Raw genomic sequence first — 27352 nt, forward strand, 5'->3', positions numbered from 1 at the left:
AGACTAATTCGTCAGACTCTTTACCACAAACACATAACATGTGTTATTTTTTCTTTCAATAAAAATAATTTATGTGCTATCACGTTATTGCTAAATGGTCACAAATTAATTATAGAAGACCTTAAGGGTTAGCCAGACCATTGATATATGAATTAGCAATGCAATTCATTATTATTGAAACTTCATTAATTCAGCATGTTAATTAAAGAACATTAGGCATTATAAGGCAATTAAAATATCACTAGTGGAAAATGTTCACCACATAGCCTTTAACTCAATAACATAATTTCAATGTTTCACGATGGGAAACAATAATTGTGTGCAATGGGAGCTGGTCTGTTCATTGCCTAGTGGTAATTCCACTGTATTACAAAATGAAGGAGGATATAATGCATCTTGAATTTACACTGATGCCAGTACATGAGTAACCTTTCCCCTCTGTTGCACAGATGCACTAATGTCACAATTTGAAGGTCAACTCTGCATAAGCATCTGTTCTTGGCCCATACTATACACTGTTCATCATCAGGCGATTCTAAATCATATTACAAGGTAGGTAGACTTTAGCCTAAGTTTGTAATATTGACTACTAAATGAATACATAATTAAAGAATACACTAAGGTTGATATTGTCCTCTCGTCCAAATCTTAATTGACACTAATTACAGAACATGCTCTGTAATTGCTATAAATGGTTTATTTTCAAAACTGTGGCAGCATCTCGCTTCTCTTTTAGCCAAGGTACTGTAAAATGTAAACGTACTGATGCATGCTCCTCTATGGGATATTAGGATGTTTCCATGGTTGACAGCATTGACAGGCATCAAATCCACTCGTCAGTGTTTATATTTATTCACTTATCAATGGATTTGACAATCCAGCTCAAGAGAATTAACGAATTGAGATGGTTCTGTGAAAGGCAATGTGTTTACTCATATACCCATCGGGCCTGTCATCTTATCCTCCCATATTGAAGATATCATCAAGAGTTTGTGTGCTGTTGTGCATTTCAACATGTGTCATCTGATTGCCATGAAAGCTCTTTGTATGAAAGCCTTCTGTCAATGAAAATACATGCTTTGACCATACGAGACAACACAGATTGTATTTGTTAGTTGGAAGACATCAGCTGTAAATTATGTTGTTATCCAACAACCCAGCATTTCCACTAGGCCACATTTCAATATTTAACTTTGCCAAAAGAATGAGTCATTCTACAGATATTGACGCAGACAGTTAATGACTAGTGAAATGGAACCGCAATTCAGACATGGAGGTTACACACAATAAACAGTGTTTACACTTTTCTTAATAATATTCATTTGGTACCTTGTGTGCACTCTTTTGATGTCAGGTTCCTGGCTGGTTTGCTCTAAGACCTCTCAGATACAGAACTGCAATACTCTGACTCATGGCATGTTTCTCAGCTCCAGATCTAGATTGAGAGAAAGTGGCAATGAGAAGACAGTACAGCTTCTCTCTCAGCATCACATCAGTAGGTAAATAGCAAACTGCTAGATTATTCACCAGGGTGGATGTTTACATAATGCCCTCTCAAGCACCTGCCAGAGTTGAGAGGAGAACTTATTGAAGACCAAACAGCAGCAGCACAAGACTGTCCTAAAGTACAGAGTATAATCATTATCTGTGTGTGTGTGTGAGTGAGTGAGTGAGTGTGTGTGAGTGAGAGAGAGTAATCCTGGTGAGCAGTTCGTTGGGTGAGCCCAGACAGCTGAGAGATGACATGTCATTGCAGCCCTGGATTTCACTAGCGGCTGAAAAGGTGTAGGACAATGTTTGTTAACTGAGAGGAATTATTCTATTCACACTCAAAGGCCGAAGTAGAGAATAATCATTCTGAGCCCCGCTGAAGCACAGTCCCCTTTAGCTGACGGTGTCTGATTCGCAAATCCCCAAAAGGCCAATAGCAATCTAAGGGGCCATAGCCATAGGTGGCCTGTCACACTTAAACACTCAGTGTAAATGTGACAGGTGGCCTATGGTCGTATATATCTCCCATGAACCATATGCCCCAGGTCAGAGGTAAATTGACCAATCATGCAGTGATCACCTCTCACTTTTCAGAAGTGTACACCCTGGGCCATTAATGAAACTAACTCCATATTACTCCAATCCAGTGTTGACACAGTTGTGCTTACCAGTCAATTTTCCCCAGTATAACCAAATATCTGTGCTCATTACAGAAAATGAAGGTGGAAATTGAGTTTGTGGGGTTGAATGTTCCTAATAACCTGACACCTTATTATGGTGGAAAAATACAATGACAATAGTGGATTTGCTACTCTGTGAAATATGTGAGTAATCCCCATCCCTTTAATTTCACCTAGCAACATATTAGACAGCAAATCAAGAACATCTCAATTCACCTTCCCACATAAACTGTAAAGATTAGTGTGAATAATATGCATAGTTTGTGTACCACTGTAGCTTGGCACTTGATGTTAATGCATGGCATTACAGTTTCTCAATTGCGTACAAGCATTTTTTGGAACAATGTTGTCGATTTTCAAAACAGAGACCACAAGACACAGAACTCTGTGGCCTTTTGCAAAACAGTAAATGTGTTTTCAAAATGTAGTTACCTTCTCAAAACATAAATACATCCATCACAACTATATTATAACTTCAACATTTCAAATACATTCATAAAAATAACACAGCTGTCTGCAAAAAGATTAACACACTAATACTTCTCTTTTAAAATCCCATTAGATCAATTCATTTTCTTTGCAGTCACTAAATCCTAATGATCAAAATTGGAAGTACAACTATCCAAAGGCACAGAATTATGGGCAATTACTGTCCTTTTATGCATATTTCACCAAACAATTTCATACACATCAAATTAAATATTATTCCTGATTTAAAAAAATAAGCACATTGTGTGCAGGATTCATTCATCACAATCCAATTCCATGTATTCAATACATTGGTTGGTTTGCGCATAGTTTTGTAGACTTTCCATTGGCACATAGAAACACAATCAAACAATAGAAATAAGGAAAGGTGAATACAATGGAGGAACACAACTGATATGAATTTATAGGCCTCAATCCACACCAAAGCAAAGCTCTATGTTGGAAGGTCACAATGTTGGAGTTGATGACTTAGGAGTAACCCAACTTCATTTTCTGGATCTCTGCATGTCCGCAATATTGTAAAAAATCATAACAATCAGACATTCCCCATTGCCTAGATCTTTGCCTATATTTTACATGGTATGACACGGATTTGGTGATATACTTTTTGTGCACTAGTATTTACTGACTGCTGAAAACAGTGAACACAATTGTACACATTTCTCTTCTGATGAAAACAATGTGTTCATATTCTGTGAAGAAAACACTTAGCAGTGAATTTTGTATTCACTGATGACATTTCTATTTAAAGTTTTGTAAATGGGGGTCTAAGATATGGAACTCGGGTACAAAGGCAATAAAATTATCAGAAGTTCTGTAAATGTATTTGAGCATTTGACCATTGTTGTTCTGCTATAGATACGTTTCAACACAGATCCCAAAAATGCTTGTATGCGATTGAGAAAAACTGTAATACCCTTAATAAGCCTGCTTTGGAAGCCCAACTCAGTATAGCAGAAAAAACAGATTTCACCAGCATTTTTCTGCTACACTTCATTCACTTAACTCTCCCTTCCAAAACACTGCTGGACATGAGGGCTTAAAAATTGAAATAAATTGACAGGTTCTTTAGGCAATTAAGTACTCAAGTCCAAATTAACATCCTTCTCAGTCATCTTAAGTGTTCCAGCAATTATTGACTGAAAACTAAATTACATTTGCCCATGCCAAATAGAGGGATAAACAATAAACTAAACAGATTTGCATAGCTTTGCATTAATACATAAATTAATACATTCATACATAAACGTGCATTTCCACTTCTTTCATAACATATGATCAATAATAATGACTTATAAGCAACAAAATGTGATTTTATGTGTCATTGTCTTCAATTAGGGACATCAGTCATTATTTTGTCTAAAAGTCCTGAAACGATAGCTTCCTGGACACCAATTATAGTGAGAAATAGGTAACTGTGGATACGGTTTCTGAATTCAAAGAGCAGCAGAGCAGCAGAAAGAGATACTACCTGGTCCTCTCAGAGCTCTAGGATACACATCCATTAACCTTCAGTTTCAAAATGTCCCCACAAAAGCCTGTCAGACATCATTAGTGCAAAGACGCTCTCAAGAATGGAACACCATGTAGCCTATGTTCTGTCAAATATATTTAAATCTAAGCTCCCTATGAGCAGAAGACATTTAAAAGACGTTGAAAATACGTATTTTTGGTTGAAAAGACACTGACATTTGTCACTTAAGCCATTTGTACCCCATTGGTTAATTCTGTGGCTTTAGACCACTTGACTAGATCCCCTTGAAGCCAGTGGATTAGCGACGGGGGGGATTTTTTTTTTGATACAGTTACATATTGCAATATTTTTGGATGATATATTTTTATATCGATATTTGACTCCAAGTTTTTTTTTTTTTGCTACTGCAGGTTGCGTCAGTTAGCGCTAGTCGGCTGTACTTGCACCAAAACTGGTATTTTTCATCCTATAGCTTGTTCTCCATCTTCTTTTTAAATAATGAGCCAACATGTTTTCAGTACTTCTATTTCCCTGACTGATCAAAACTAGTTCTCATGCTCTTTCTTGTCTCTCTGCAGCAGAAATACTGTATAGTGAGCAATTTGTTTGGAACATCAAATCGCAATATCAAATCGCAATACATATAGATCGTGAGAATCGCAACACATCGTATCGGCACCTAAGAATCGTTATAATATTGTATTGTGAGGTCCCTGGCAATTCCCAGCCTTACAGTGGATGGTATTCAGGAAACTTTTAATTACACTTAGGCTAAGCTGATAGCCAGGGTTGATCAGCACCGTCAGGTCACCTCTCAGTCCTTCCATCATCTCCTTGCCCCAACCTGGGCTCGAAACCCAGATCACAAACATAGAAAATCACACCCTGGCTCAACAAATAAGAGTCCCCAGAGTCAGGGCGTGACATACAGGCATGATACACCTCAACATTGACCAAGAAATGAAAAAGGAGCCCTTTTTTCCCGAGATGTGGCCCAAAATGTCCATGTGTTGTATTTCCATGAGCAATTATTAAAACCCCTTACACTCGTGGGAATTGGCCTATATGGATAGGGCTGAATTGAAATGTTTCTTACAAAAGAAATATGGAAAGCATATGCATAAACATAATAGCAATTAAAAGGGAAGAGATTGGAGATGGTGGGAAAATGATTAGACTAAAGGTGAGGACACAACAGTTCACCTGACACGAGACTGAATCCAAACAACGCAATGGATGTAAAAATAAATAAATAAAAAGACTTGACTTACTGTGTGAGGGGAAGAAAAATGACTGAGAAGCTCAGTTTATTAGTGGTGGACTTGGTGAGTTAAGACAATCAGAACTCAGATATCCCCAAATGGGCACTTTCCTACATTTGTGCACAGCAGCCCAGGTATTTCTATGCGTGCTCAGGTGCACGCACTCCCTCAACATTACTAGGACAGAGAAACCAGACACATGCTCATTGCTCACATGGAGAACTCCAAACAAAAAACTATGAAAACATTTACAAAACTCATAAATGATGATTATGAAACAAACCAAAACTTCTTTCTCACAAGTGTAGCAGGTTGTGAACTCTGCAAATGTTTCCACTCCGAGAATGGGAGAGGTAAATGACTGTAGTCTAATTAATAACAGAAATTAACGTAACCAAATGACGGTGATTAACTGTACATTTACTAGGCCTACTGGTGACATATGTAATGGGGAATTTATAAAACAATCAAAGAGGCAAACAATTCACACAATGAATGCGTAATAACTGCCGGGAGGCAGCTGAGTGCATTCTGGAGATCTGAGTATATGCTTTCTGGAGAGGGGTGTGCCATATCTTAGCCACACACCCCTGCCCGTCTTCTTGTCTTAACATTTAAAATTATACTCATGACACATTATCTTCACACACACAGTGCATTCGGAAAGTATTCAGACCCTTTGACTTCTTCAACATTTTGTTACGTTACAGCCTTATTCTAAAATGTATTAAATTGTTTTTTCCCCCCTCATCAATCTACACAAAATACCCCACAATGACAAAGCAAAAACTGGTTTTTAGAAAACTGAAATATCACATTTACATAAGTATTCAGACCCTTTACTCAGTACTTTGTTGAAGCACCTTTGGCAGTGATTACAGCCTCGAGTCTTCTTGTGTATGACGCTACAAGCTTGGCACACCTGTATTTGGGGAGTTTCTCCCATTCTTCTCTGCAGATCCTCTCAAATTCTGTCAGGTTGGATGGGGAGCGTTGCTGCACAGCTATTTTCAGGTCTCTCCAGAGATGTTCGATCGAATTCAAGTCCGGGCTCTGGCTGGGCCACTCAAGGACATTCAGAGACTTGTCCCGAAGCCACTCCTGCGTTGTCTTGGCTGTGTGCTTAGGGTCATTGTCCTGTTGGAAGGTGAACCTTCGCCCTAGTCTGAGGTCCTGACTAGTGTCACAGACCCTGCCGCTGAAAAACATCCCCACAGTATGGTGCTGCCACCACCATACTTCACCGTAGGGATGGTGCCAGTTTTCCTCCAGACGTGACGCTTGGCATTCAGGCAAAAGAGTTCAATCTTGGTTTCATCAGTCCAGATAATCTTGTTTCTCATGGTCTGAGAGTCTTTAGGTGCCTTTTCGCAAACTCCAAGCGGGCTGTGCCTTTTACTGAGGTGTGGCTTCCGTCTGGCCACTCTACCATAAAGGCCTGATTGGTGGAGTGCTGCAGATATGGTTGTCCTTCTGGAAGGTTCTCCCATCTCCACAGAGGAACTCTAGAGCTCTGTCAGAGTGACCATCAGATTCTTGGTCACCTCCCTGACCAAGGCCCTTCTCCCCCGATTGCTCAGTTTGGCCGGGCGGCCAGCTCTAGGAAGAGTCTTGGTGGTTCCAAACTTCTTCCATTTAAGAATGATGGAGGCCACTGTTTTCTTGGGGACCTTCAATGCTGAAGAAATGTTTTGCTACCCTTCCCCAGATCTGTGCCTCGAAACAATCCTGTCTCTGAGCTCTATGGACAATTCCTTTGACCTCATGGCTTGGTTTTTGTTCTGACATGCATTGCCAACTGTGGGACCTTATATAGACAGGTGTGTGCCTTTCCAAATCATGTCCAATCAGGTAGACTCCGATCAAGTTGTAGAAACATCTCAAGGATGATCAACGGAAACAGGATGCACCTGAGCTCAATTTTCGAGTCTCATCGCAAAGGGTCTGAATACTTACAGTGAGGGAAAAAAGTATTTGATCCCCTGCTGATTTTGTACTTTTGCCCACTGACAAAGACATGATCAGTCTATAATTTTAATGGTAGGTTTATTTGAACAGTGAGAGACAGAATAACAACAAAGAAATCCAGAAAAACTCATGTCAAAAATGTAATAAATTGATTTGCATTTTAATGACGGAAATAAGTATTTGACCCCTCTGCAAAACATGACTTAGTACTTAGTGGCAAAACCCTTGTTGGAAATTACAGAGGTCAGACGTTTCTTGTAGTTGGCCACCAGGTTTGCACATAGCTCAGGAGGGATTTTGTCCCACTCCTCTTTGCAGATCTTCTCCAAGTCATTAAGGTTTCGAGCCTGACGTTTGGCAACTCGAGCCTTCAGATCCCTCCACAGATTTTCTATGGGATTAAGGTCTGGGGACTGGCTATGCCACTCCAGGACCTTAATGTGCTTATTCTTGAGCCACTCCTTTGTTGCCTTGGCCGTGTGTTTTGGGTCATTGTCATGCTGGAATACCCATCCACGACCCATTTTCAATGCCCTGGCTGAGGGAAGGAGGTTCTCACCCAAGATTTGACGGTACATGGCCCCGTCCATCATCCCTTTGATGCGGTGAAGTTGTCCCCTTAGCAGAAAAACACCCCCAAATCATAATGTTTCCACCTCCATGTTTGACGGTGGGGATGGTGTTCTTGGGGTCATAGGCAGCATTCCTCCTCCTCCAAACACGGCGAGTTGAGTTGATGCCAAAGAGCTCGATTTTGGTCTCATCTGACCACAACACTTTCACCCAGTTCTCCTCTGAATCATTCAGATGTTCATTGGCAAACTTCAGACGGGCCTGTATATGTGCTTTCTTGAGCAGGGGGACCTTGCGCGCGCTGCAGGATTTCAGTCCTTCACGGCGTAGTGTGTTATCAATTGTTTTCTTGGTGACTATGGTCCCAGCTGCCTTGAGATCATTGACAAGATCCTCCCGTGTAGTTCTGGGCTGATTCCTCACAGTTCTCATTATTATTATTATTATTATTATTATCATTGCTACTCCACGAGGTGAGATCTTGCATGGAGCCGCAGGCCGAGGGAGATTGACAGGTATTTTGTGTTTCTCCATTTGCGAATAATCGCACCAACTGTTGTCACCTTCTCACCAAGCTGCTTGGCGATGGTCTTGTAGCCCATTCCAGCCTTGTGTAGGTCTACAATCTTGTCCCTGACATCCTTGGAGAGCTCTTTGGTCTTGTCCATGGTGGAGAGTTTGGAATCTGATTGATTGATTGCTTCTGTGGACAGGTGTCTTTTATACAGGTAACAAACTGAGATTAGGAGCACTCCCTTTAAGAGTGTGCTCCTAATCTCAGCTCGTTACCTGTATAAAAGACACCTGAGAGCCAGAAATCTTTCTGATTGAGGGGGTCAAATACTTATTTCCCTCATTAAAATGCAAATCAATTTATAACATTTCTGACATGCGTTTTTCTGGATTTTTTTGTTGTTATTCTGTCTCTCACTGTTTAAATAAACATACCATTAAAATTATAGACTGATCATTTATTTGTCAGTGGGCAAACATACAAAATCAGCAGGGGATCAAATACTTTTTTCCCTCACTGTATGTAAATATGGTATTTTATTAAATATTTTTAATACGTTAGCAAACATTTCTCAAAACCTGTTTTCGCTTTGTCTGTCACGATCGTTGAACGGAGTAGACCAAGGCGCAGCGTTGAAGGCAAACATACTTTATTATCCAAAGTGATAACACGAACAAAACAATAAACGATAACGTGACGTCCTAGGTTAACCACAACCAACACGGAACAAATCAAAAGGAACAAGATCCCACAACTACTGTGGGTAAACTGGCTGCTTAAGTATGGCTCCCAATCAGAGACAACAAGCAACATCTGATACTCGTTGCCTCTGATTGAGAACCATACTGGCCAACATAGAAAACACCACTCTAGAATACCGACATAGAACAAGAACACATAGAAACTACACACCCTGGCTCAACATATAGAGTCCCCAGAGCCAGGGTGTGACAGTACCCCCCCGGACTGCGACCGCGCCTCAACATAAACCAAACAGGGGAGGGCTGGGTGGGCATTCCTCCTCGGAGGCGGTTCCGGCTCTGGGCTTGCCCACCACCCTCCAATAATCCCCCCGTAGCGCCCCTGGTCCGGTCTGGCCCCGCTAACTGGAGCTGGACTGGACATCGTAGGAGCGGATTGCTTAAGCTCCGGTGTGGAGCAGCTGACCGGTACCTAACCAGGCACCGGTGACCCAGGCACGGGTTGTGCCGGACTGACGACGCGCACCCCTGGCTTGGTGCGTGGAGCAGGAACGGGCCGGACCGGGCTGACGATGCGCACCCCTGGCTTGGTGCGTGGAGCAGCAACGGGCCGGACCGGGCTGACGATGCGCACCCCTGGCTTGGTGCGTGGAGCAGGAACGGGCCGGACCGGGCTGACGATGCGCACCCCTGGCTTGGTGCGTGGAGCAGCAACGGGCCGGACCGGGCTGACGATGCGCACCCCTGGCTTGGTGCGTGGAGCCGGAACGGGCTGTACCGGGCTGACGATGCGCACCCCTGGCTTGGTGCGTGGAGCAGGAACGGGCCGGACCGGGCTGACGATGCGCACCCCTGGCTTGGTGCGTGGAGCAGCAACGGGCCGGACCGGGCTGACGATGCGCACCCCTGGCTTGGTGCGTGGAGCAGGAACGGCCGCCCCCAGGTGGTAAGGGTAGGTAACAACACATCTGCCACACTGATCCTCAACACGGGGGCCCCTCAGCGGTGCGTGCTCAGTCCCCTCCTGTACTCCCTGTTCACCCATGACTGCATGGCCAGGCACGACTCCAACACCATCATTAAGTTTGCAGACGACACAAGAGTGGTAGGCCTGATCACCGACAACGATGAACAGCCTATTGGGAGGAGGTCAGAGACCTGGCCGTGTGGTGCCAGGATAACAACCTCTCCCTCAATGTGATCAAGACAAAGGAGCTGATTGTGGACAACAGGAAAAAGAGGACCGAGCACGCCTCCATTCTCATCGACAGGGCTGTAGTGGAACAGGTTGAGAGCTTCAAGTTCCTTGGTGTCCACATCACCAACAAACTATCATGGTCCAAACACACCAAGACAGTCGTGAAGAGGGTACGACAAAGCCTATTCCCCCTCAGGAGACTGAAAAGATTTGGCATGGGTCCTCAGATCTTCAAAAAGTTCTACAGCTGCACCATCGAGAGCATCCTGACTGGTTGCATCACTGCCTGGTATGCCAACTGCTCGGCCTCCGACCGCAAGGCACTGCAGAGGGTAGTGCGTACGGCCCAGTACATCACTGGGGCCAAGCTTCCTGCCATCCAGGACCTCTATACCAGGCGGTGTCAGAGGAAGGCCCTAAAAATTGTCAAAGACTCCAGCCACCCCAGTCATAGACTGTTCTCTCTGCTACCGCACGGCAAGCAGTACCGGAGCCCCAAGTCTAGGTCCAAAAGGCTTCTTAAGCTTCTACCCTTAAGCCATAAGACTCCTGAACAGCTAATCAAATGGGTACCCAGACTATTTGCATTGTTCCCCCTCTTTAACGCTGCTGATACTCTTTGTTTATTATCTATGCATAGTCACTTTAACTCTACCTACATGTACATATTACCTCAATTACCTCGACTAACCTGTGCCCCTGCACAATGACTTTGTACCGGTACCCCCTGCATATAGACTCGCTAGTGTTATTTTACAGCTGCTCTTTAATTATGATTATTTTTTACTTATCTATTTTTTACTTAAAACTGCATTGTTAGTTAAGGGCTTGTAAGTAAGCATTTGATATGGTTTGATTTTACAGTGGGGGAAAAAGTATTTAGTCAGCCACCAATTGTGCAAGTTCTCCCACTTAAAAAGATGAGAGAGGCCTGTAATTTTCATCATAGGTACACGTCAACTATGACAGACAAAATGTAGAATCCAGAAAATCACATTGTAGGATTTTTTATGAATTTATTTGCAAATTATGGTGGAAAATAAGTATTTGGTCAATAACAAAAGTTTCTCAATACTTTGTTATATACCCTTTGTTATATACCCTAAGTCTTCACAAGGTTTTCACACACTGTTGCTGGTATTTTGGCCCATTCCTCCATGCAGATCTCCTCTAGAGCAGTGATGTTTTGGGGCTGTCGCTGGGCAACACAGACTTTCAACTCCCTCCAAAGATTTTCTATGGGGTTGAGATCTGGAGACTGGCTAGGCCACTCCAGGACCTTGAAATGCTTCTTACGAAGCCACTCCTTCATTGCCCGGGCAGTGTGTTTGGGATCATTGTCATGCTGAAAGACCCAGCCACATTTCATCTTCAATGCCCTTGCTGATGGAAGGAGGTTTTCACTCAAAATCTCACGATACATGGCCTCATTCATTCTTTCCTTTACACGGATCAGTCGTCCTGGTCCCTTTGCAGAAAAACAGCCCCAAAGCATGATGTTTCCACCCCCATGCTTCACAGTAGGTATGGTGTTCTTTGGATGCAACTCAGCATTCTTTGTCCTCCAAACACGACGAGTTGAGTTTTTACCAAAAAGTTCTATTTTGGTTTCATCTGACCATATGACATTCTCCCAATCCTCTTCTGGATCATCCAAATGCACTCTAGCAAACTTCAGACGGGCCTGGACATGTACTGGTTTAAGCAGGGGGACACGTCTGGCACTGCAGGATTTGAGTCCCTGGCGGCGTAGTGTGTTACTGATGGTAGGCTTTGTTACTTTGGTCCCAGCTCTCTGCAGGTCATTCACTAGGTCCCCCCGTGTGGTTCTGGGATTTTTGCTTACCGTTCTTGTGATCATTTTGACCCCAAGGGGTGAGATCTTGCGTGGAGCCCCAGATCGAGGGAGATTATCAGTGGTCTTGTATGTCTTCCATTTCCTAATAATTGCTCCCACAGTTGATTTCTTCAAACCAAGCTGCTTACCTATTGCAGATTCAGTCTTCCCAGCCTGGTGCAGGTCTACAATTTTGTTTCTGGTGTCCTTTGACAGCTCTTTGGTCTTGGCCATAGTGGAGTTTGGAGTGTGACTGTTTGAGGTTGTGGACAGGTGTATTTTATACTGATAACAAGTTAAAACAGGTGCCATTAATACAGGTAACGAGTGGAGGACAGAGGAGCCTCTTAAAGAAGAAGTTACAGGTCTGTGAGAGCCAGAAATCTTGCTTGTTTGTAGGTGAACAAATACTTATTTTCCACCATAATTTGCAAATAAATTCATAAAAAATCCTACAATGTGATTTTCTGGAATTTTTCTTCTCAATTTGTCTGTCATAGTTGACGTGTACCTATGATGAAAATTACAGGCCTCTCTCATCTTTTTAAGTGGGAGAACTTGCACAATTGGTGGCTGACTAAATACTTTTTTTCCCCACTGTATACTATTTTTGTCCAGACAACATCAGATACATGGTCTACACATACTGAGACAGAGGGATGCTGTTTCGCTCGGATTTATCTGAGATTGATGCATCTTTCTGTCGGTGTGCGTATTGGTCAAATAAATTATCAATAATTCAATATTTTATTTGGACGGGCAAGGAGGTACGGTAGGGCGGCCAAGGCCACCTAAGGTCTGCCCATAACGCTAGCCCTGCAGCAGGGATCATTAACTAGATTCAGCCACAAGCTGATTTTTTTCTTGAGCGGATGGTGGGGGGCCGGAACATAATTACAAATAATTTGTAGACTGCAAATTGACCTCAAGAAGCCCAAACAGATATAATATTTGACTAAAACATAATAATTTCAAACTTTGCTTACATTTGTATATGATCACGTGTCTCTCTATTATGCATGGGAATACTTGGGAACAGATTTAGAAAATTAAAATCCCTTCCTGTATTTTTACTAGATTTTTTTTTTTGCTCAGAAGACTTGGGGGGGGGGAATAAAACCACCCTGGCCGCCAGTTGAGGAACTCTGCTGTATAGCCACTGCATTCCAATTTAGGTGCTTATCAGTGTCCAATTCAGCCATTTTCAACCCGTATACGGGTACGAGTGTAAATATGTCTCAGTACTTTTGTATGATTAGATTTAAGACATATTTCTGCCATTTTAACATCAACTGTTGCTACTTTTGAGTCTGTAATATCTGCAACATATACACTCACTGGCCAGTTTATTAGGTACACCCATCTGGTACAGGGTCGGACCCCCTTTGCCTCCAGAACAGCCTGAATTCTTCAGGGTATTCTACAAGGTGTCGGAAACGTTCCAGGGATGTTGGTCCATGCTGACTCGATAGCATCAAGCAGTTGCTGCAAATTGGACAGCTGCGAACAGCCCGTTCCATTCATGCTGTGAACAGCCCGTTCCATATCATCCCAAAGATGCTCTATTGGTTGAGGTCTGGGGAATGTGCAGGCCACTCAAGTAAACTGAACTCACTGTCATGTTCCAGGCAATGTTTTTTCACTCCTCAATTGTCCAGTATTGGTGACTGCATGCCCACTGGAACCGCTTGTTCTTGTTTTCAGCTGATAGGAGTGGAACCCGGTGTGGTCGTCTGCTGCAATAGCCCATCTGTGACAAGGATCGACGAGTTGTGTGTTCCGAGATGCCGTTCTGCACACCACTGCTTACTGAAATGTTTATGTAAATGTACTGCGCCGTTATTTGTCTGTTTGTGGCCCCCCTGTTAGCTTGCACAATTCTTGCCATTCTCATTCGATCGCTCTCATCAACAAGCTGTTTTTGCCCATAGACTGCCGCTGAATGGATGTTTTTTGTTTGTCGCACCATTCTCGGTAAACCCTGTCGTGCGTGAATAGCCCAGGACGGCTTGCTGTTTCTGAGATACTGGAATCGGTGCGTCTGGCACTGACGATCATACCTCACTCAAAGTCGCTTAGGTCACTTGTTTTGCCCATTCTAACGTTCAATCGAACAGTAACTGAATGGCTCAAAGCTTTATTTAGCAAGCCATGGCCACGTGACTCACTGTTTGTTGGCGCGAACCATTTTCGTGAATGGGGTGATGTACCTAATAAACTGGCCGGTGTGTGTATATGTGCTATGCAAGACTCAGTAAAGCAAATATCTTTCTTAGTAGCAAATACTATTCTACAGGTGTCATTTAGTTTAACGTGTGAGTCTCAGAAATATCAAACCAACCATTTCCATACCCATATGGAGCACCCACCCACCACCCTCAGGAGGACCCAGACAGGGAACACCCACTGACATAGTCACATGCAGCTTCTGAGAAGAACACCAAACCCAGAGGAAGAAATCTGTCTTTCATCTGAACAGAACAAAATAATCTGCAAAATCTCATTATTGCTGCTATACTTCTTTCCTCCAATTGGAACCCAGCATGCATACATCAAATAAGAGCAAGTCTGCTCCCTGGGGCACCGATGGCGTGGACGTCGATTAAGGCAGCCCCCCGCACCTCTCTGATTCAGAAGGGTTGGGTTAAATGCGGAAGACACATTTCGGTTGAATGAATTAACTTTTGCAACTGACTAGGTGTCCCCTATCCCTTCCCCCTTTCCCTAAAAGTATATGGCTGAATTGAATTGCTCTGACTAATGACATCTCAGGCAGACACCAGAGTGATAAATATATATATTCCCTTAGTTTCCAATAGATCCACACCCTGCTCGTTCTTCCACTGCCTGTGTCTACAGCGGCCTTCTTCCACGTCCATTAGCACCATACCTTATCATAGTTAAGAGATAAAAAGACACACAGTCTCCCACGACAAATCAATCCCTTGATTAAAATTCCTTTGATTTCCCAAAAGCAGGTCTGTTCTGCTGCTGCGACTTTCACTGTCTGTGGAGCGGCCTCTTCACCAGACTACAGGCTGTTCAATCTTCATCAGTTTCCATCACTGCAGGGCTGCCTTGCTCTCTGACTCTCTTCCTCTTTCTCGCTCTACCTCTGATCCTTTCATCCACTCCTGACCAATATTGCCCTGGTCCAGGCATCAAGACCCTCCGCGAGACGCTCTTTAATCCAGGGCTAAAATGGGTGTTAATGGAGCTGGAACATCCAGTGCATTTTTCTCTGTCTCCATCTTTGAAAATGCCACCATTATCTATTGTTGTGTTTTTGTTTCGTTATCCCTGCTAATTGATGCAATTACTGGCCTACCTTGAGAGAATAGCTGAAAATAGGATAGCGTTATGATGAGGGATAAACACCACACCACAGGGGCAGATCAACAATGTACACACTCAGCCTGTTTAATGTACACAGCCTGTTAATGACTACATGGCTTTCTGATCATTGGGTGAGTAGCTGTTCTAGTGTGGTTAACGCTGTGCAGTGATTGTATTCCACATGTTTTAGATTAGAACATCCCAGCCTAACACATTACTTAAGATTTTCTGTGGACAGACCTGAAACAACACATTCTTCTGACTGCAAGTCTACAGTCTCCCACGACAAATCAATAGCTACTCCAGGTCCCAGCTAATACCAATCACATTTTCTCATTAAACTGGCCTAACGGGAGAGCCATTTACTCTTGCAGCTTGACAAGACCGATAGAGGTTTCTGTCTGTGATATAGCCAGCCACCCATCAATAAACATAACCTCAACTCATCAGTACCTTTTGGATTTTCTTCTCTCCTGTGTGAAATTGTCTCAGTACTGAGAGGTGTTGCCAAACAAATTCTGTGGACATCAATCTTTCTGCTCAGGTTTTTTAATCATGTAAAAAGCTCAAGAGAAATTGGATAAATAATATACATTACGTTTACATTCGACATAATTGACATGCTAATATAGGGCTTGAAAGACACAACTGGAGTGTGGATTTTACTAAAGACAAAAAACATGTCAATGCACAGCCACACTTGACGAACACTAGAGGGGAGTGATCATGTGGCGCAGGGACGTCTTTTCTTCAGTAACATCCCCACTGGCCCTCATAGCAGCAATCAGTCTTTCACTCACGCCTGTACAAAAATATATGTTTCAAGCAACCCTGACTGTGACAGCTCCCACACTGCAGGATATACAATGCCTTCAGAAAATATTCACACCCCTTGACTTTTTCCACATTTTGTTGTGTTACAGCCTGAATTTAAAATGGATTCAATTTAGATTTTTTTTGTCACTGGGCTACACACAATACCCCATAATGTCAAAGTGGAATTATGTTTTTCGAAATTTGTACAAATTAATTAAAAATGAAAAGCTGAAATGTCTTGAGTCAATAAGTATTCAACCCCTTTGTTATGCCAAGCCTAAATAAATTCAGGAGTAAAAATTTGCTTAACAAGTCACATAATAAGCTGCATGGACTCATTCTGTGTACAATAATAGTGTTTAACATGATCATTGAGCATGGTGAAGTTATTAATTACACTTTGGATGGTATATCAATACACCCAGTCACTACAAAGATACAGGCGTCCTTCCTAACTCAGTTGGCAAAGAGGAAGGAAATCGCTCAGGGATTTCATCAAGAGGCCAATGTTGACTTTAAAACAGTTATAGCGTTTAATGGCTGTGATAGGATAAAACTGAGGATGGATCAACAACATTGTAGTTACTAACCTAAATGACAAAGTGAAAAGAAGGAAGCCGGTACAGAATCAAAATATTCCAAAACATGCATCCTGTTTGCAACAAGGCAGTAAAGTAACACTGCAAAGAATTTGGCAAAGCAATTAACATTTTGTCCTGAATAAAAAGTGTTATGTTTGGGGCAAATCCAATACAACACCTTACCGAGTACCACTCTCCATATTTTCAAGCATAGTGGTGGCTGCATCATGTTTTGGGTATGCTTGTAGTCGTTAAGGACTGGGGAGTTTTTCTGATGCAAAGCACAGGCTTTGCACCAGACACTGGGAGATTAATTCACATATTAGCAGGACAATAACCTAAAACACAAGGCCAAATATGCACTGGAGTTACTTACCAAGAAGACAGTGAATGTTCGAGTTACAGTTTTGACTTAAATCTACTTGAAAATCTATAGCAAGACCTGAAAATGGTTGTCTAGCAATGATCAACAATTTGACAGAACTTGAAGAATTTTGAAAATAATAAATGGGCAAATGTTGCACAATACAGGTGTGGAAAACTCTTAGAGACTTACCCAGAAAGAGACTTACCCAGCTGTAATAATTTTCAAAGGTGTATCTACAAAGTATTGACGCAGGGGTGTGAATACATAGGTAAATTAGATATTTCTGTATTTAATTTTCAATAAATTAGCTAAAATGTCAAAAAACATGTGTTCACTTTGTCGTTATGAGGTGTTGTGTGTAGATTTGTGAGAAGAAACATCAATTTAATCAATTTTTAATTCAGGCTGTAACACAACAAAATGTGGAATAAGTCAAGGGTTAAATTTTACTTTCTGAAGGCACTGTGCATTCTGTATGGGTAACCACTTAAACAACTGAGATGATGTTGGCTTTAAAGCACATCATATGTCACCTGACCAAAACTCCTGTCATCCCCTCTGAGACATGCCAAGCCTCTGTATCGGCAACTCGCTAGGGATCATTGAGAATATCAATTACAGTACAGAGAGTACATACAGGCTCTGGCACGTCACTGACTGCAACAGTGTCACATTCACAGTGCCCACTGTAGTAGTGATAAAGGTAGGTTTTTAGTGCCATCAAAAGGTGCTCTGTGTGATTACTGTCCTATATCAACTGATTGAGATTGGCAAAGTGTCTTAGACCTAATCTCAGAGCAATGAAAATGGCCCACTGCAATAACTTGGTTGAAGTGGTGTGTTGATGGTCTGAACGTCTACAGAGGGAACAAAAGTTTATCAACAGGGGGGCCTCCCGAGAGGCGCAGCGGTCTAAGGCACTGCATCGCAATGCTAGAGGCGTCATTACAGACCCCGGTTCGATCTCAGGCTGTGTTGCAGCCGGCCGCGCCCGGGAGACCCATGAGGAGGCGCACAATTGGCCCAGTGTCGTCCGGGTTAGGGGAGGGTTTGGCCAGCCGGGATGTCCTTGTCCCATCACGCTCTAGCGACTCCTGTGATGGGCCGGGCGCATGCACGCTGACTTTGGTCACCAGTTGTACAGTGTTTCCTCCGACACATTGGTGCGGCTGGCTTCCAGGTTAAGCGAGCAGTATGTCAAGAAGCAGTGTGGCTTGGCAGGGCCGTGTTTCGGAGGACGCATGGCTCTCGGCCTTCGCCTCTCCCGAGTCCGTATGGGAGTTGCAGCGATGGGACAAGACTGTAACTACCAATTGGGGAGAAAAAAAGTACAAAGAAATGTTTTGTTTACCAATAGGAATAGAGATTAAACAATGAGTAAACCACTATTTGACAATGTGATTACATTCTCGGAGTGACTCCATTTTCGGATGACCAATTTAGTTTTTGGAATATTTAGGAGTTCACAGCGAAGCTGGCCATGAGTAACTTGGTCAAAAAGAAATGGCACATATTGGTCTATATGGCGCTGTTATAAGCAGTCTCACTTAAACCCTCATATCTGCTGCCCCGTTTCATCTAGAGACTTGAAACTTTGTATGTAGGTGTCTTTCCTCATGTTGAACACATTTGATTCAAGGATCCATAAGGTCCATCAGGATAGATTTTCCTCCATCTTGGACATTTTTGAAAACCTTTGAAAAACGTCCAAATAATAACACCAGTTTGAGAAAAGCTAATGGATTGTTTGAGAGAAGGCTGAGTTATTGATAAATCAGGAAATCCAATTTTAAGTCTCCATTTAAAGCACTGTACATCCACTCCACAGTGTCCTATCAACTTGAAACTTGTCATCAATATCATGGACGTCCCTAAGATGAACCACACTGAATTTGGTATTTATATCTCAAACAATTAAACTATTAACAACTAATTATTTGCATATGTACAGTAACACATCCTCAAAATCATCTGCAATCATCTCCTCCTCATGAACCATAGGTCAGATTCACTCCAGATTTTGTATTTAGACTCAGTCTTTAATGGTTTTGAGAAATAATTGTTGTTGCATTCAAATATGGCTGCACTGTACCTACAGATGCACATTAGCACATATGCTAATGCTAAAAATACTTAAAGAATATTCTCATGAACCATAAATTAGATTGACTCCAGATTTGGTACATAGACTCTTATGAATTTGAGAATGATTAGTTGCTGCACTCAACGTGGGCCATGCTACACTACTAGATGGCACCATATCACACCAGAGATATAAGAACTGAACTGATGGACATTACATTTACATTTACGTCATTTAGCAGACGCTCTTATCCAGAGCGACTTACAAGTTGGTGCATTCACCCTATAGCCAGTGGGATAACCACTTTACAATTTTTTTATTTTTTATTTTTATTTTATTTTTTTAGGGGGGGGGCGGGGGGGTAGAAGGATTACTTTATCCTATCCCAGGTATTCCTTAAAGAGGTGGAGTTTCAAATGTCTCCGGAAGGTGGTGAGTGACTCCGCTGTCCTGGCGTCGTGAGGGAGCTTGTTCCACCATTGGGGTGCCAGAGCAGCGAACAGTTTTGACTGGACTGAGCGGGAACTATGCTTCCGCAGAGGAAGGGGAGCCAGCAGGCCAGAGGTGGATGAACGCAATGCCCTCGTTTGGGTGTAGGGACTGATCAGAGCCTGAAGGTACAGAGGTGCCGTTCCCCTCACAACTCCATAGGCAAGCACCATGGTCTTGTAACAGATATGAGCTTCAACTGGAAGCCAGTGGAGTGTGCGGAGGAGCGGGGTGACGTGAGAGAACTTGGGAAGGTTGAACACCAGACGGGCTGCGGCATTCTGGATGAGTTGTAGGGGTTTAATGGCACAGGCAGGGAGCCCAGCCAACAGCGAGTTGCAGTAATCCAGACGGGAGATGACAAGTGCCTGGATTAGGACCTGTGCCGCTTCCTGTGTAAGGCGGGCCATGAAATTTTATATGTAAACCTAATGTACAATACCAGTCAAACGTTTAGACACACTTACTCATTCCAGGGTTTTTCCTTATTTTTACTATTTTCTACATTGTAGAATAAAAGTGAAGACATCAAAACTATGAAATAACACATATGGAATCATGTACTAACAAAAAAATGTTAAATATATTTTATATTTGAGATTCTTCAAAGTAGCCAACCTTTGCCTTGATGACAGCTTTGCACACTCTTGGCATTCTCTCAACCAGCTTCATGAGGTAGTCACCTGGAATGGATTTAAATTAACAGGTGTGCCTTGTTAAAAGTTAATTTGTGGAATTTCTTTCCTTCTTAATGCGTTTGAGCCAATCAGTTGTGTTGTGACAAGGTAGGGTTGGTAAACAGAAGATAGACCTATTTGGTAAAAGACCAAGTCCATATTATGGCAAGAACAGCTCAAATAAGCAAACAGAAATGACAGACCATCATTACTTTAAGATATGAAGGTCAGTCAATCCGGAATATTTCAAGAACTTTGAAAGTTTCTTCAAGTGCAGTCGCAAAAACCATCAAGCGCTATGATGAAACTGGCTCTCATGAGGACTGCCACAGGAAAGGAAGACCCAGAGTTACCTCTGCTGCAGAGGATAAGTTCATTAGAGTTACCAGCCTCTGAAATTGCAGCCCAAATAAATGCTTCACACTGTTCAAGTAACAGACACATCTCAACATCAACTGTTCAGAGAAGACTGCGTGAATCAGGCCTTCATGGTCGAATTGCTGAAAGTAAACCACTACTAAAGGACACCAATAAGAAGAAGAGACTCGCTTGTGCCAAGAAACACGAGCAATGGACATTAGACTGGTAGAAAACTGTCCTTTGGTCTGATGAGTCCAAATTTGAGATTTTTGGTTCCAACCGCTATGTCTTTGTGAGATGCAGTGTGGGTGAATGGATAATCTCTGCATGTGTGGTTCCCACCGTGAAGCATGGAGGAGGAGGTGGGATGGTGTGGGGGTGCTTTGCTGGTGACACTGTCTGTGATTTATTTGGAATTCAAGGTACACTTAACCAGCATGGCTACCACAGCATTCTGCAGCGATACGCCATCCCATCTGGATTGCGCTTAGTGGGACTATCATTTGTTTTCAACAGGATAATGACCCAACACATCTTCAGGCTGTGTAAGGGCTATTTGACCAAGAAGGAGAGTGATGGAGTGCTGCATCAGATGACCTGGCCTCCACAATCCCCCGACCTCAACCCAATTGAGATGGTTTGGGATGAGTTGGACCGCAGAGTGAAGGAAAAGAAGCCAACAAGTGCTCAGCATATGTGGGAACTCCTTCAAGACTCTTGGAAAAGCATTCAAGGTGAATCTGGTTGAGAGAATGCCAAGAGTGTGCAAAGCTGTCATCAAGGCAAAGGGTGGCTACTTTGAAGAATCTCAAATATAAAATATATTTTGATTTGATTAACACTTTTTTGGTTACTACATGATTCCATATGTGTTATTTCATAGTTTTGATGTCTTCACTATTATTCTACAATGTAGAAAATAGTAAAAATAAAGAAAAACCCTTGAATGAGTAGGTGTGTCCAAACCTTTGACTGGTACTGTATATGTCCTTAGAAGCTGTGTGAATATAAATTCGAGTGGCGCAGTGGTCTAAGGCACTGCATCGCAGTACTAACTGTGCCACTAGAGATCCTGGTTCGAATCCAGGCTCTGTCGCAGCCGTCCGCGACCGGGAGACTCATGGGCGGCGCACAATTGGCCCAGCGTTGTCCAGGGTAGGGGAGGGAATGGCCGGCAGGGATGTAGCTCAGTTGATAGAGCATGGTGTTTGCAACGCCAGGGTTGTGGGTTTGATTCCCACGGGGGACCAGTATGAAAAATATATATATATTTATTCACTAACTGTAAGTCGCTCTGGATAAGAGCGTCTGCTAAATGACTAAAAATGTAAAAAATGGCTGCACCAGAACAGTTTGTGGCACTATAGATGTCATTGGCACCAGTGGCACCATAGGATACTAGAGAAATAACTATTGATCAAGTGGACTTTGTCTCATGCAAATTAATGTTAGATTTATATTATACAGACAAACAATGTGAAATATTGTGATTTGTATATCTGTATAATTACATATTGTTGCCATATTATGTGGTCTGAACATAGTGAAAGTGGATATTTTATTCAGGAAAATTAGAAACCGGAAGTCCTGCCGCTTGCTTGTCATCGTATCACAGCTGTGAGAGTATAGTTGAAGTATTTTAGAATGCTAATGTGGAGTGTACCAACTAAGATTTAAATCATTTACACAAACTAGACTAAACTTCACTTGCGTCATCCTTGTGGTATTGAGAGATAAACAAGGTGATGCTTTCACTGATTGCACATAAAGGAAGATAGCTCCTACATGATAGAGTGCTTGCTTTGTTATCCAACTGATCTTGTGTCCTTTCTGTCATCCTGTGAACCCCGTTCATTGCTGCTCACTGCTATATTTGTAATTGTATATTTTGTTGAACTGCTGTGTAAACAGTGCTTGAGAAACTAAAAGGGTTATTCGGACCCTCACGCCTGCTGCTTGCACCCAAGTAGAGGTTAGGGGTCTGTTTTCAAAAGTTTCAAACAAAGCCAATTGCCTCAAGCCAGGATCATACAAACACTGCCTAGGAAAGCATTGGTCCTGCTTTGAAGGTACCCTTTCTTCTACACAGTTCCTCTGCAAACACTCTGAGTTGGTAGAGAAATGTGTCAATAGGGTGAAATCTACACAAGGTGGCAAGACAAACGTAAGTTAGTAATCAAAAATGTTCTTGACCATGCCCACATAACAAAACACTATAGAATTACAATAGACAATAGAATACTATAGAATTCTGTAGTAAACTGTAGTATACTGTAGAATACTATACTATGTACTGTAGTATCCCTCGATCATGTGTAGTACTTTTTAATGTTATAGTATACTGTAGAATACCATAGTAAATACTACAGTATTATTTAAAAAACACTGTAGTAAATACTACAGAAATGTCCGCAAAAACACTACAGTTCGCAGAAACTTAACATTATGACTATAACTACTGTTCCCAGAAGGAGGGAAACAAGGTACGACATACTATTGGGGAGTCGCACTCTTACGACTTCGGTTGAAGGATATACAATCACGCCTGACAAGGCAAATGAAATATGTGAATACCTGTCTTCCACAGGTGATAAGCGTGAGGTTCGGATTAATTCCTTAAATTTAATACCGCTCTTCACCGAGCCCAGGAATGGGCTGTGCAGGGCCAAACAGGTGTTGTACCTCTTTTCCCTCATTCAGGGTACAGTACTTATAGTCATAACGTAAAGTTACGTTCCCTTTCAGTCAGTCAACTTCAGTACAACACACTATGGGGAAATATAATCACGCCCCAAGCCGACCCCAATGGATACTAAATGAAACGGCCCATGGCAGACAAACCAGACCTGACCCCACAGATGCAGCATTCTGAGTATTGCGCACATGGTGCGCTGTCTAGTGACTTTCCCCTGTCCCAGCTGTAAGCACACTGTGTGCAATACTGGGAGCAGTGACATCCAAGCGATAAACCTAACAAAAGTGTGTGGTGATGCCCAACTCGCCGCAGCACAAATATCTCCTATAATCAACCCTTTAAACAACGCCCAAGATGCTGCCAGACCCCTGGTGGAGTGGGCGCGTACATCACTAGGTAACCCTTGCCCCTTGCTGCTATATGCCAGGGAGATAGCCTCCACAATACAGTAGGAGAGACGCTGCTTAGAGAGCACCCTGCCGCTAGCTGGATTAGCAAAACAGACATAAGTTTACTCACAAAACCGGATATCAACGGTCTGTTCAATGTACGTGTGTAAAGCTCTGTCTTCAAAAGCAAAAGGAGGAGGCGAAAAAGGGTAATAGCTCAAAAGTTAAGGACCTGTACAACACAGCCATGTCTTTCAGGGCGAAGGCTGCATTTGGACGCAAAGTCACCTTAGAGTCGCCCAGCGCCGACAGAGAGGGCTGCCTTGCTTCTAGCTCTTAGGAAACTTTGCAGTATTTCGTTTTTTATGTATTATTTCTTACGTTATTAGCCCACAAAATTGTTTGTGTTATTACATACAGCCGGGAAGAACTATTGGATATGAGAGCGGCGGTAACTCACCAGCACTACCAGCATTACGACCAGGAATACGACTTTCCCAAAGCGGATCCTTTGTTCGCACCCCCCAGGGCAATTGAACTGATTCCAGAGGCTGACCAAAAACAACGCCGGAGGAGAGTGGTCCTCTGTAGCTCAATTGGTAGAGCATTGCACGTGTAACGCCAGGGTAGTGGGTTCGATCCCCGGGACCACCCATACGTAAAAATGTATGCACACATGACTGTAAGTCACTTTGGATAAAAGCGTTTGCTAAATGGCATATTATATATTTATATTATAGGTACTAGGAGCGGTCTTCTAGTCCGACTTAGGAGGCGTGCAGTGAGGGAAAAAAGAATTTGATCCCCTGCTGATTTTGTACGTTTGCCCACTAACAAAGACATGATCAGTCTATAACTTTAATGGTAGGTTTATTTGAACAGTGAGAGACAGAATAACAACAAAAAAATCCAGAAAAACGCATGTTAAAAATTGTATAAATTGATTTGCATTTTAATGAGGGAAATAAGTTTTTGACCCCTCTGCAAAACATGACTTAGTACTTGGTGGCAAAACCCTTGTTGGCAATCACAGAGGTCAGACGTTTCTTGTAGTTGGCCACCAGGTTTGCACACATCTCAGGAGGGATTTTGTTCCACTCCTCTTTGCAGATCTTCTCCAAGTCATTAAGGTTTCGAGCCTGACGTTTGGCAACTCGAACCTTCAGCTCGCTCCACAGATTTTCTATGGGATTAAAGGTCTGGAGACTGGCTAGGCCACTCCAGGACCTTAATGTGCTTCTTCTTGAGCCACTCCTTTGTTGCCTTGGCCGTGTGTTTTGGGTCATTGTCATGCTGGAATACCCATCCACGACCCATTTTCAATGCCCTGGCTGAGGGAAGGAGGTACTCACCCAAGATTTGACGGTACATGGCCACGTCCATCGTCCCTTTGATGCGGTGAAGTTGTCCTGTCCCCTTAGCAGAAAAACACTCCCAAAGCATAATGTTTCCACCTCCATGTTTGACGGTGGGGATGGTGTTCTTGGGATCATAGGCAGCATTCCTCCTCCTCCAAACACGGCGAGTTGAGTTGATGCCAAAGAGCTCGATTTTGGTCTCATCTGACCACAACACTTTCACCCAGTTCTCCTCTGAATCATTCAGATGTTCATTGGCAAACTTCAGACGGCCCTGTATATGTGCTTTCTTGAGCAGGGGGACCTTGCGGGCGCTGCAGGAATTCAGTCCTTCACGGCGTAGTGTGTTACCAATTGTTTTCTTGGTGACTATGGTCCCAGCTGCCTTGATATCATTGACAAGATCCTCCCGTGTAGTTCTGGGCTGATTCCTCACTGTTCTCATGATCATTGCAACTCCACGAGGTGAGATCTTGCATGGAGCCCCAAGCCGAGGGAGATTGACAGTTCTTTTGTGTTTCTTCCATTTGCAAATAATCGCACCAACTGTTGTCACCTTCTCACCAAGCTGCTTGGCGATGGTCTTGTAGCCCATTCCAGCCTTGTGTAGGTCTACAATCTTGTCACTGAAATCCTTGGAGAGCTCTTTGGTCTTGGCCATGGTGGAGAGTTTGGAATCTGATTGATTGATTGCTTCTGTGGACAGGTGTCTTTTATACAGGTAACAAGCTGAGATTAGGAGCACTCCCTCAGCTCATTACCTGTATAAAAGACACCTGGGAGCCAGAAATCTTTCTGATTGAGAGGGGGTCAAATACTTATTTCCCTCATTATAATGCAAATCAATTTATAACATTTTTGACATGCGTTTTTCTGGTTTTTTTTGTTGTTATTCTGTCTCTCACTGTTCAAATAAACCTACCATTAAAATTATAGACTGATCATTTCTTTGTCAGTGGGCAAACGTACAAAATCAGCAGGGGATCAAATACTTTTTTCCCTCACTGTATTACTTGCTAATGTTCAGTCTCTGGATAATAAAGTTGATGAGCTCAGGGCGAGGGATTCTTTCCAGAGATACATCAGGGATTGTAACATACTCTGTTTCACGGAAACATGGCTCTCTCGGGATAGACTGTCCGAGTCGGTCCAGCCAGCTGGGTTCTCAGTTCATTGAGCAGACAGGAATAAATATCTCTCAGAGAAGCAGAAGGGCGGAGGTGTATATTTTATGATAAACGACTCATGGTGTAACTGTGATAACATACAGGAACTCAAGTCCTTTTGTTCACCCAACCTATAATACCTCACAATCAAATGCCAACCGTATTATCTCCCAAGATAATTTTCTTCAGTTATAGTCACGGCCGTGTATATCCCCCCTCAAGCCAATACCACGACGGCCCTCAAAGAACTTTACTGGACTTTATGCAAATTAGAAACCACATATCCTGAGGCTGCATTTATTGTAGCTGGGGATTTTAATAAAGCAAATTTGAGGAAAAGGCTACCGAAGTTCTATCAACACATCGACTGTAGTACTAGCACTGCTTAAAATACACGAACACTGCTACTCCAACTTCCGGGATGCATACAAGGCTCTCCCCCGCCCTCCTTTCGGCAAATCTGACCACAACTCCATTTTGCTCCTCCCTTCCTATAGGCAGAAACTCAAACAGGAAGTACCCGTGCTAAGGACTATTCAACGCTGGTCTGACCAATCGGAATCCACGCTTCAAGATTGTTTTGATCACGCGGACTGGGATATGTTCCGGGTAGCTTCAGAGAATAATATCGACGTATATACTGACACAGTGACTGAGTTTATCAGGAAGTGTATAGGAGATGTTGTACTATTAAAACCTACCCTAACCAGAAACCGTGGATAGATGGCAGCATTCGCGCAAAACTGAAATCGCTAACCACCGCATTTAACCATGGCAAGGTGACTGGGAATATGGCAGAATACAAACAGTGTAGTTATTCCCTCCGCAAGGCAATCAAACAGGCAAAA

The 27352-nt window shown here is 42.8% G+C and overlaps 1 protein-coding gene across 1 annotated transcript in view; it reads right to left on the bottom strand.

Moving 5' to 3' along the window:
* b3galt1b (UDP-Gal:betaGlcNAc beta 1,3-galactosyltransferase, polypeptide 1b) overlaps nucleotides 1-27352 on the bottom strand; it is a 162302-nt gene that overhangs the window by 87792 nt on the left and 47158 nt on the right. The window contains exon 2 of the mRNA XM_041864950.1: nucleotides 1330-1435. The gene's annotated coding sequence lies outside the window, so the exon portion shown is untranslated. The remainder of the gene's footprint in view (nucleotides 1-1329; nucleotides 1436-27352) is intronic.

This window comes from Coregonus clupeaformis, chromosome 4, assembly GCF_020615455.1.
Source record: "Coregonus clupeaformis isolate EN_2021a chromosome 4, ASM2061545v1, whole genome shotgun sequence".
Taxonomy (NCBI): Eukaryota; Metazoa; Chordata; class Actinopteri; order Salmoniformes; family Salmonidae; genus Coregonus; species Coregonus clupeaformis.